At 38.9% G+C, this 11,696-nt stretch overlaps 1 long non-coding RNA gene across 1 annotated transcript; it reads right to left on the bottom strand.

Annotated features, from left to right (window-relative positions):
• Window positions 1–200: 200 nt before the first annotated feature.
• On the bottom strand, window positions 201–11,325 carry LOC147366547 (uncharacterized). The gene is made up of 3 exons (XR_015168858.1): window positions 11,020–11,325; window positions 9,041–9,085; window positions 201–6,727 (listed from the first exon to the last, which is right to left on the bottom strand). It is a non-coding gene; the product is annotated as an uncharacterized LOC147366547 (long non-coding RNA).
• Window positions 11,326–11,696: the final 371 nt, after the last annotated feature.

Below are 11,696 nucleotides of genomic sequence, written 5' to 3'. Positions count from 1 at the left end.
CCAGGAGTCCCAGAACAAGGCTGCAGTCCATGGGGAGGAGAAGAGCAATCCTGACAGCTGACAGTGGCGCCAGTTGTATATATATATATATATATATATATATATATATATATATATATATATATTCACAAACTAAGCCACCTGGCTTCCCTGGTGGCTCAGATGGTAAAGACTCTCCCTGCAATGTAGGAGACCCCGGTTTGATCTCTGGGTTGGGAAGATCCCCTGGAGTCAGAAATGGCAACCCACTCCAATATTCTTGCCTGGAGAATTCCATGGACCAGGGGAGGCTGGCGGGCTATAGTCCATGGGGTCGCAAAGAGTCAGACATGACTTAGTGCCTAAACAACAACAATATATACATGTGTATTCGCTGAAAATTTGGAAAATACCAAGAAGTAGTTCAGAAGAAAATAAATTATTACTCATAATCTCAACTAATAACTAATAACAATCACTCTTTAACATTTTGGTAGATTCTCTCCTTTTTTTCTTTTATGCATTTAAATGCTTGTTAATAGCTCAGTTGGTAAAGAATCTGCTTGCAATTTAGGAGACCCCAGTTCGATTTCTAGGTCAGGAAGATCCCCTAGAGAAGGGATAAGCTACCCACTCCAGTATTATTGGGCTTCCCTTGTGGCTTAGGTGGTAGAGAATACACCTGCAATGCGGGAGACCTGGGTTCAGTCCCTGGGTTGAAGATACCGTGGAAAAGGGAAAAGGCTAACCACTCCAGTATTCTGGCCTGGAGAATTCTGGCCTGGGTTGAAAAGAGTCGAACACAACTGAGTGACTTTCACTTAAAATATTAAAGTTATAGTGTATCACTGGGACACTTGCTCTAAATATTTAAAAATATTTAATTTTTAAAACAGACAATATATATGTATGGTTAGAAAACCAAAAGTGCAAAACCATATGCAGTAAACATCTTGCTTTCTTACAATCCCATAGGTAAAACTACTGTTTCTTTTTCCTTCGAGAGTATTTGCTGTGGCAGCATTTCAAGCATACAGCACCCACCCTTTTCTTCTCTCCAGGACCTATGGTATGACTCCACATAGCCTCTCCTGCAGCCAGAACACACTGTACACCTTCACCTCTGCTGTGCTGTGTGAGGTTCCTATCAGCCATTTGGTCTTTAATTTTAAAAGGCTGCACATGACATTTTCAAAAGGTGAAATGAAGCAAAGCGTGACTCACTAAAAAGAGTATTGTGAACATAGGTAGAAATTAGAATATTAAGTCTTTGAGCACTTCATGGTATTCAGAGCAAATAAAACTTTCAGAGTCACAGGTTTGCCTTTCACACATATATTGAATAAAGAACTAAAGAGTCATTCTTAAGTTTAAATATCAGATCTCTGAAAGGTTTTAGTGGACTCTAATCAATTCCAGAATTGTTCTTCTCTGTGAAAAAAAAGAGCATGAGTCTCCTTTTGAAGCAAAATACGATAAACAAAACAAAAAGATTCCTTTACTGTTGTTTCATTGATGGCTTTTATACAACCCACAAACTCCTTACAATGAATGGTCAATAAAGCTCAGCTTCTAAATGTCCCCCAGTGTTGGGGTGGCTGCTCAGCTATGGGTCTTGAAAAAAATTGATCAGATCTTGAGATTCAAGGCAGGCTGTGTGGCACTCCCAGCCGCTAGATTGCCAGTCAGTCAGAAATAGGATTCATTTGCAGATTTCTGAATTTCTTACAGGCTGTAGTCAATGTCTGTGGGTCTAGGATCTTCCATGCCCCTAAGAGATGTATCAGAGAAACACTCAGCTATGGACTCTACTTTATTGAGTTCTTGCCCTAAGGGGGCCTACCTGCTTCTTGGCTTCTTCAGAGCTTGGGTAACAAACACTCTGGGTTGAATCTCTTTTGTTTCTAAACACACGTCACCACCCCCTGCTTAGTTGTACTCTGGGTATATTCTATTTGAGTATAAGCCATTTCTCAGTATGACTGCTATAAATTTCCAAAGTTCAACAAGCAGAAAGGCCAAGGCAGCAAAACTTCCACGAAAGTTCTCATCTTACGAAAGGTTACTTGCCCTCTTGCCAGATTTTAGCCACCACTTTGGACCTACTCCTGGAAGGAGATAATTTCGATTTTCTCTATGGATGGAAAATGCTAAGCACTGGTTCTCAAAACCATCAAGTTTTGATAAACATGCAGATCCCAGAATTCACAGTTAAAGATTCAACTCTGAGGGTCTGGAATGGATTCCAGGAAACTCGAGGCTGAACAAACTTCAAAATGAGTTTGCAAATCATTTGGAGAAACACTGGATCTCCTTGAGGAAAGACATCTCACTTAATAGATGCTTTGTAAATGTTTGCTGGTAAGTATTAAAATGTCTACTCTAACCATCCATCATGGCTATCAGAAACTATTAAACCTGTGGCAAAGGTCAGTTTTTCACAAGAATTTTAAAAAATTAGTCTTTTAGCTAAATGTTAAGGTTTTTGTAATTCTGCAATTCAAAGGTATCCTTTGTTTAAAAGTAAATGCACATAATGTCTATGAGCCTAAACAATCCCTCTAGGATTTAATGTATGCAGAGCATTATGTACAAAACAATCATCCACAACAGGTTAGAAATAATGAGCATAAAAAGGAAGAAGTGCACAGTATATTTTTAGATTCCTTCAAGGAATACAAACTGCTTTACAAGGACAAAGAAAATCTAAGTCCTAATCTGAGTGTGAACCATTTTTTGTGTGTACTCATAAATAATTGCTCTTTGGAAGAACTAAGGAAAAAATGGGATAAAAATTCTGGGTGAGAAAACAGAATATTTTGTCCAAGAGAAGCAACTTGAACTTTGGAACATTCTCTTCTCTTGCTCTTATAATACATTTACATACTCTTTCCAAAGCATGGTTCATTATACCAAAGTTGCACTAAAATATTCTCATTCTCATAGTGAAATGGAGCAGGACCTTTGCCACATGTCTTCTGCCTGCCTTTTGCCGTGGAAGAACTTTAGCCAAAGTATAAGTTTAATCAGAGAAGGGAGAAAATGCAGAAACAAAGGAAAACTATCAAAGGAAACCAAACAATAAAAGTTTAGTCATTAAGCATATCGAGGACCTTTAGTTCTTCTTCAAGAGCTATAGAATATTCTGAACCATATCGTGTGAGCCGTCTTATAGATACTGAAACCTGCACCAGGTGGAAGAAGTTAACTACATGATGACCAGATCATAGCCATGACATAAGCTGTCACAATTCCAAGAATTGACCTCCAGGAAATGGAAGCAAACCAACCCTGGAATTGAAGATTAACTTTACTTAGAACAATCCATTTGATGCTGGTCAATCCACTGCTGGGGCTTTCCCAGTGTCTCAGATGGAAAGAATCTGCCTGCAATCCAGGAGACCCGGGTTCAGTCCCTGGGTCAGGAAGATTCTCTGGAGAAGGGAATGGCAACCCACTCCAGTATTCTTGCCTGGAGAATGCTATGGACAGAGAAGCCTGGTGGGCACAGGATCGCACAGAGTCAGTCATGACTCAGCAAATAACACATACAGTCCACTGATGACCGATTTCAAGATGAGTGTCAGGTTGACTGTGCTGTTTCTACATGTAGCCCCCTCCCTCAGCCTGTAAAACTCTACCCTAATGATTGTTGGCAGTGGGGATTGCAGAAAGTGGAGCTATTCTTTAAATAGGATACCATCTCCCGTCCCAAATACTAGCATCCATTATAAAGCAAAATTTCCTTTCCACTAACCTCACCTCTTTATTGGCTTTTGAGCGGCAAGCACTGGACCCCACTTTTGGTTACAATAGTAGAAAAATGATTCCTACTCAAGACAACCTCCTCAGAAGCAAATATATTGCCACAGGTTGAGAATTAACACCACCACCACCTGCCCCCATGAGTCACCAAAAGCATATCAAAGCCCATGTAACCCACCTCTGGAGCATCACTTGGATTCATGGGTGGCAGTGATGCTGTGCCAGCCTAAGGGCTTTTCAGTAGGGGCCAGCACAATCCACTGTAACGCTATACACCATGTTGCTCACTTAGACCCTCCCATAATCAAGTGACTGGATTTATTCACGTTCTCCAGTCTTCTCCAGAAATTCGCCGATCTCCATGGACAACCTGCTGAATCACATGACCGGAAGGCTCATCTTTATTCTCCTGTCTCCTCCTGCTGCCATGTGTTCAGCTGCATGGTTTCCAGGAGTCCATTTCACTGGTTCCCAAACTTGTTCATTCTCGACTTGTTTCACATTGTAATTATATAAACTAAATACTGTGTAAACTGATGAACTAGGCATGTGAAAAGAGAATTACTTCTAAGAAAACTAATTTAAATGCTTTGGATAAAGTCACTAAAGATCAGTCAGTTCAGTTCAGTTCAATCGCTCAGTTGTGTCCGATTCTTTGTGACCCCATGGACTGCGGAACACCAAGCCTCCCTGTCCATCACCAACTCCCGGAGTTTACTCAAACTCCTGTCCATTGAGTTGGTGATGCCATCCAACCAGCTCATCCTCTGCCATCCCCTTCTCCTCCCACCTTTAATCATTCCCAACATGAGGGTGTTTTCAAATGAGTCAGTTCTTCACATCAGGTGGCCAAAGTATTGGAGTTTCAGCTTCAGCATCAGTCCTTCCAATGAATATTCAGGACTGATTTCCTTTAGGATGGATTGGTTGGATTTCCTTGCTATCCAAGAGACTCTCAAGAGTCTTCTCCAAAACCACAGTTCAAAAGCATCAACTCTTTGGTGCTCAACTTTCTTTATAGCCCAACTCTCACATCCATACATGATTACTGGAAAAACCATAGCTTTGACTAGATGGATCTTTGTTGGCAAAGTAATGTTTCTGTTTTTTAATGTGCTATTTATGTGGTCATGGGAAATAGATGGGGAAACAGTGGAAACAGTGTCAGACTTTATTTTGGGGGGCTCCAAAATCACTGTGGATGTTGACTGCAGCCATGAAATTAAAAGACACTTACTCCTTGGAAGGAAAGTTATAACCAACCTAGATAGCATATTCAAAAGCAGAGACATTACTTTGCCAACAAAGGTCCATCTAGTCAAGGCTATGGTTTTTCCAGTGGTCATGTATGGATGTGAGAGTTAGACTGTGAAGAAAGCTGAGCACCAAAGAATTGATGCTTTTGAACTGTGGTGTTGGAGAAGACTCTTGAGAGTCCCTTGGACTGCAAGGAGATTCAAACAGTTCATTCTAAAGGAGATCAGTCCTGGGTGTTCTTTGGAAGGAATGATGCTAAAGCTGAAACTCCAGTATTTGGCCACCTCATGAGAAGAGTTGACTCATTGGAAAAGACTCTGATGCTGGGAGGGTTTGGGGCCACGAGGAAAAGGGGACAACAGAGGTTGAGATGGCTGGATGGCATCACGGATTCGATGGACGTGAGTTTGAGTGAACTCCGAGAGTTGGTGATGGACAGGAAGGCCTGACATGCTGCAATTCATGGGGTCGCAAAGAGTCGGACACGACTGAGTGACTGAACTGAACTGAACTGAGGTTGGTCATAACTTTTCTTCCAAGGAGCAAGCATCTTTTCATTTCATGACTGCAGTCACTGTCTGCAGTGCTTTCGGAGCCCAGAAAAATAAAGTCTCTCACTGTTTCCACTGTTTCCCCATCTATTTGCCATGAAGTGGTGGGACCAGATGCCATGATCTTAGTTTTCTAAATGTTGAGCTTTAAGCCAACTTTTTCACTCTCTTCTCTCACTTTCATCAAAAGGCTCTTTACTTCTTCTTTACTTTCTTCCATAAGGGTAGTGTCATCTGCATATCTGAGGTTATTGATATTTCTCCCAGCAGTCTTGATTCCAGCTTGTGCTTCTTCCAGCCCAGCGTTTCTCATGATGTACTCTGCATATAAGTTAAATAAGCAGGGTGACAATATACAGCCTTGATGTACTCCTTTTCCTATCTGGAACCAGTCTGTTGTTCCATGTCCAGTTCTAACTGTTGCTTCCTGACCTGCATATAAATTTCTCAAGAGGCAGGTCAGGTGGTCTGGTAGTCCCATCTCTTTCAGAATTTTCCATTTTCTTGTGATCCACACATTCAAAGGCTTTGGCATAGTCAATAAAGCAGTAGATGTTTTCCTGGAACTCTCTTGCTTTTTTGATGATCCAGCGGATATTGGCAGTTTGATCTCTGGTTCCTCTGCCTTTTCTAAAACCAGCTTGAACATCTGGAAATTCATGGTTCACATATTGCTGATACCTGACTTGGAGTATTTTAAGCATTACTAGCATCTGAGACGAGTGCAGTTGTGTGGTAGTTTGAACATTCTTTGGCATTGCCTTTCTTTGGGATTGGAATGAAAACTGACCTTTTCCAGTCCTGTGGCCACTGCTGAGTTTTCCAAATTTGCTGGCATATTGAGTGCAGCACTTTCACAGCATCATCTTTCAGGATTTGAAAGAGCTCAACTGGAATTCTATCACCTCCACTAGTTTTGTTCATAGTGATGCTTCCTAAGGCCCACTTGACTTTGCATTCCAGGATGTCTCGCTCTAAGTGAGTGATCACACCATCATGATTATCTGGGTCATGAAGATCTTTCTCTAATAATAAAGCAGTCTTATTTTGGGAAAAGACAATTTGAAAGTTGGAAGAACATCATAGAAATTTAGAAGGATTCTGTCCTCAGCTGGCCAGGCTAGTATTAATATTCCTCCCTCTGCTTGAAGGAAATGGGACCTAGAAATGGAGGACTGGAAAAGAAGTTTAATAATACAATCAGTAAACTGATACCCAGAAAAAAGCCTTATGCCCACTTGAAAAGATTGGTGAATTTATATGTTCTAAGTTAACATAAAATGTTTGGCACAAGTACCATGGTGTATTATTCTATGACTTTAATGATACAGGTCAGTCATTTGTCTATGATTTGCCACTTTAACTGCCTTTTCTAACTAACTGACCAGCTACCCACCTTGATTATGTCAGATGACAGAATTCTAATATAATCACATCTTTGGGAACAGTGAACATCTCTCTAGGGCCGATATTGCAAACCAGTGGCCTCCAGGACAAATGCAGGTTATATTGGTGTAAAATTTGGCCTGTTAAATTCCAGAGGAAAAAAAAAATTGGCTATTTCACATAAAAACTCAAATCTCCATCTCCTCTCGAAAAGGTAGATCAGGCACCACTGGGCTTGACTGTGGCAACAACAGGTCCCACTGACCAGCAGCTGACCCTTCAGAAAAGGCAACCCCCTCCCATCTTTACTCTGCAACCTACAAGCCCACTCTCTCATCTTACTGCCTGGTTTACAGGGGCATTTGTGGTTACCAGCCATGCTTCAAGGCCTGTTTGTGAGAAGTAAGGATTTCTCATCTGCTTAAGCTATTAGGCAAGAAAAAACACCTCCTTCCCAACTCTACAAGCTCATGCAACACTCTTTCTCAAGTACCTAATTCAACATTATGAAGAAATACAAAACCACATATTCACACACGTAGAAGATAGCACCTGTCCTCTCAGGAGCTTAATATAATTTTAAAAAACAAGCAAATGAAAAGGAGCACATACTACACATATGTACATATTAGACAGTTATGTTTTCCAACTACTTAAAATTTACAGACTGAACGAGACCATTGAACACTCTATTCTATTTTCCCCTACTACTCCACTATACTAAGGATAATCACACTAAGTAATCCAGACAAAGATAAATACCAAATAACATTACTTACATGTGGAATCTAAAAAAATTATACAAATGAACTTATTTACAAAAAGAGAAACAGACCCACAGACATAGAAAACAAATTTATAGTTACCAAAGGGGAATGGGTGCGGAGGGGTAAACTAGATGTTTGGGATTAACATATACACACTACAGTATATAAGATAGGTAACCAACACGGTCCTATATAGCACAGGGAAATAGATTCAGTGTATTATAATAACCTATAAGGCAAAGGGGCTTCCCTAGTAGCTCAGCTGGTAAAGAATCTGCCTGCAATTCAGGAGACCCTGGTTTGATTCCCAGGTCGGGAAGACCCACTGGAGAAGGGATAGGCTACCCACTCCAGTATTCTTGGGCTTCCCTGGTGGCTCAGCTGGTAAAGAATCCTCCCACAATGTGGAAGACCTGGATTCGAACCCTGGGTTGGGAAGATCCCCTGGAGGAGGGAATGGCTACCCACTCCAGTATTCTGGCCTGGGACTGTATAGTCCATAGGGTCACAGAGTCGGACACAACTGAGTGACTTCCACTTAAAAGGGAAAAGAATCTGAAAAAATATATATATATATTCTTTCTGTATACCTGAAGCTAACATAACATTGTAAATCAGCTATACATCACTTGAAAAAAAATCCCCTTGAAAAATCATATATCAAAGTACTCTTGAAATTTTTACAGCCTCACTATATAACAATGTTTAACAAATTTATTAACAAAAATAGTTAAAAGATCAGTAATATTTTCTAATTTTTCACAAGAAAAATAAGTTTCTAAGATCATAGAGGGGAAGTCAATTGTTTTGACAGTAGACAGCATGATGTGTTTTATGCATAGTTAAAATTTTTACACAGTAATAATGAGGAATCAGTTCTGTTCAATATTTTGGGAAATGTTGTGAAAAAGTAGCTAGGACAGATTATGACAGATTATTTGAAGTTTAGACTAAAGGATTTAGATTTTATCTTGTGTATAACAGGGAATGACTGAAGGTTTTAGAAGCATAGCAGTAACATGAACACAGATATTTAGAGAAATAGATCTGTGTATTGTATGTAGTATTAGTCTAATTGGGCAAAGTATGCAAGTAGGGAGATTAATTAAAAGGCACTAGAAGGAGTGCCTGAATTAGAATATGGCCTATGGGAAAAACATTATTCTTAGTGTTTTAATTATTTGAGAGGCACTTGAATGTAAAGCTAGCAGGACTCTGTGACATTGGGTATAGGTAATGAAGGAGAACCCATCGCAAAGACAATAAACAGACATAAGGTTTCAGAGGCTTTAAACTAGTTTCATGTGAGACAAAAGGGACTTGAAAAACAGTTACCTTGAGGGGAAGTCAATGATGAATTCAATTTTGAAGAATGAGGTTCTGTTAAAAATAAAATGTTATAGAAGCTTTCAGGAAAGGGTCACTATCATCAATAACCTCATCACCGTGACAGTAACTATTTCAAACATCTGTGAAAGCAATTCCTAAAACCCTGAGAATAGATTAAAGAATATAAAAAGCTATTTATAGGTACTTAGATTTCAGTGGCAGAACTAAAATTAAGTTGAAAATTTAAGATTCACCATACTTTTTCAAAAATATATCACAGGCTGAACAGAATTTTTCAGAAGTTTTGTGAGCCTATTTTAGCGACTTCTGAAGATCAAAACAGTCAATAAAGACAGGTCATTACAACCTCCACAGTTATTTCCATGGCCATTAAGAATAGCCATAGCCAACAGGATTGACCAAATTAGGTGGGATACTGTAAAAAATGAATCAACTCCCTGACAATCTCTGGTAAGAATTTTGGAATCTGAAGAAATTCACCTTTTGCCTGTATTTGAATCAAAAATTTAGACTGAAAAGAATAAATAGGGATTCAAGTTACCTACTACACAAATTTAATTCTGAGATTTGAAAGACAGATTAAAATGGCTTGAGTCCTCAGCACCAAAAATATCTCATTTATAAATTATTTAATTGAAGAAGTCTTTATTAACAAGGTCAGTATTGCCTGGAAAGAGTGTACGTATGACCTCAGGATCACACTTTCATTAAATATAGTCTTCAATGTCTACCTTATCTACAGTAAAGATTAGAAATCAGAGAGATTTCCAGACAGGTCTTTAAGGGTTACAGTAATAATAAACCAAGATGAGACACTGATGCCATGTTAAAATCACTATGTATACCATCTGAAATCAAAGAACTATATACTTTTTAATAGATTCATTTTTATTTTTGGTGGGGGAGAGCTGTCCATGCGGCTTGTGGGATCTTAGTTCCCTGACCAGGGATTGAACCTGGGCCCTTGGCAGCGACAGCATGGAGTCTTAACCATTACATCGCCAGCAAACTCCCTAGACTTTATTTCTTAGATCAGTATTAGGTTAACAGCAGAATTAGCAGAAGTTACAGAGACTTCCTACATACATACACACCCTGCTATCACAAATGCATTGCCTCCCCTAGTATCTACATCCCCACCAGAAAGATCCAGTTGTAAACAATTGCTGAACCTACATTGACACATCTTCATCTTCCAAAGCCCATGGTTTACATTAATGTTCGCTCAACATTGCATATTCTATGGGTTTGAATAAAATCTATGATAACACATTTGCACCAGTACAGTATTGCACATAAGTTTCACTGACCTAAAAACCCTCTATGCTCCACCTGTACTCATATGCTGTTTTCCCAGGAATTCTTGTGTTTGTTCCACACTGTCAAGACTTTCTAGTATGATTGGATGCTCAAGAACTTCAGAAAGCGTAGTCAGCTTCCCCAACCCAGCCTAATCCAAAACCATCTGAAATGCAACAGCTTCTCAGGAGGTAATTTAGCAAATACAGCATGTGAAATGCACATCATATGTTAAAACTCAGCGGCATCTGAAATGACTCTGGCATTAAAAACCCAAAATGGACTAATATAAAATTCTAATAAATAACACTAAAGCTTATAAAATTAATATATAAACATGATAAAAAACATTTCAATTTGCAATTGCTCATTTTATTTTTTTTTTATTTTATGGGTTTACGACAGCACACAAGTCTTACAGGTACAGCATACATTCTGACCTCATCCATCACCACACAGCTGGCCCCCTTTCCTCCCCATACCCCTGCTGCACTTCCTTCTGGTAACTACTACTCTGTTCTCTGTATCTATAGGTTTGTTTTGGTTTGATCTGTTCGTTTATTGTTTGGATTGGTTTTATATTCCACACATGAGTGAAGTCACATGGTATTTGTCTATATTCATCTTACATTTCATTTAGTATAATACACTCAAGGTCCACCTACCTTGTCAAAAGTGGCAAGATTTTTCTTTTTATGAGTAGTATGCCACTGTGTGTGTATATACACACACCACCTTTTCTTTTTCCATTCATCCATTGATGGGACACTTAGGTTGCTTCCATATCTTGGTTATTCTGAATAACACTGCAATGAACGTAGAGGTGCATAAGTCTTTTCAAGTTAGCATTTTCATATATTCAGATAAACACCCAGAAGTGAAATATCTGGGTCATACAGTAGTTCTATTCTTAATTATTTGAAAAGCATCTATAATGTTTTTCATAGTGGATGCACCAATTTTTTTCCCCCACTAACAGGACAGGACATTTATTTCTATAATGTCTACATCTTCTGCAATACTTTTTTTTTTTTTTTGCCTTCTTGACAAATTCTGATGGCCATGAGGTGATGTCTCATTGTGGCTTTTATATGCATTTTCCTAACAATTAATAACTTTGAATATCTTTTCACGTATCTGTTGGCTATCCATATACTCTCTTTGGAAAAAAAAAAAGACATCAATTTAGCTCTTCTCCACATATTTTAATCAGGTGGTTTGGGTTTTCTTTGTTGCTGTTGAGATAAAGGAGTTTTATATATTATATTAATCCCTTATCAGAATTATGATTTGCAAATAAAATCCTCTCTCACTTGGTAAGTTGTCTTTTCTTTTTTTTTTT

This window comes from Bos grunniens, chromosome 8 (assembly GCF_055505025.1).
Source record: "Bos grunniens cultivar Pamir isolate PY7600 chromosome 8, Bosgru_T2T1.0, whole genome shotgun sequence".
In the NCBI taxonomy this organism is placed as follows: Eukaryota; Metazoa; Chordata; class Mammalia; order Artiodactyla; family Bovidae; genus Bos; species Bos grunniens.
Note: the sequence above shows the minus strand (reverse complement) of the source record. Positions and strands in the feature narration are given on the sequence as shown.